We start from the raw sequence: 540 nt of genomic DNA on the forward strand, positions 1-540 counted from the left end.
CTGCTATCCCCAACGCCCTTCTCTCCCCTCTCCCTCTGCTGTTCTCCGTTTTATCAGCCTGCCCCTCGGCTTCCATCTTTGGACCACAGGCTATTAGAGCTGGGTAGGACCTCAGAGGCCATGTAGTCAAGCGAAGACTGGATCCAGGGTCAAGAGGTCCTGGGTTCGAATCCTGCCTATTTGGGTGGGACGGATGCACGCGTGCGCGCACACACACACACACACACACACACACACACACACACACACTCGCTAGCCTTGGACAAGTCACTCCCTCTCTTTCCATGCTGCAGACACAAAGTCACCAAATCCATGACAGGTTGGAGAGAAGATTGGAATGTACCCATAGTCCAGGGGAAGAAAAGATATTCGTCCCCAGCAGCAGCAGCCCCTCCAGCTCTCTGACATAGCTAGGGTGGGGCCAGGTCCCAGAGTGCCACACAACAGCACCAGGTGTCAGGAGAGAAGGCAGAGCTAGGCACACCTGAGACACCTGCTGGCTGGGCAACCTCAACCAAGTTCATTAACCTCTCTGAATTT

The sequence above is a fragment of the Phascolarctos cinereus genome, unplaced genomic scaffold (genome assembly GCF_003287225.1).
Source record: "Phascolarctos cinereus isolate Bilbo 61053 unplaced genomic scaffold, phaCin_HiC Scaffold_5;HRSCAF=322, whole genome shotgun sequence".
Classification (NCBI taxonomy): domain Eukaryota; kingdom Metazoa; phylum Chordata; class Mammalia; order Diprotodontia; family Phascolarctidae; genus Phascolarctos; species Phascolarctos cinereus.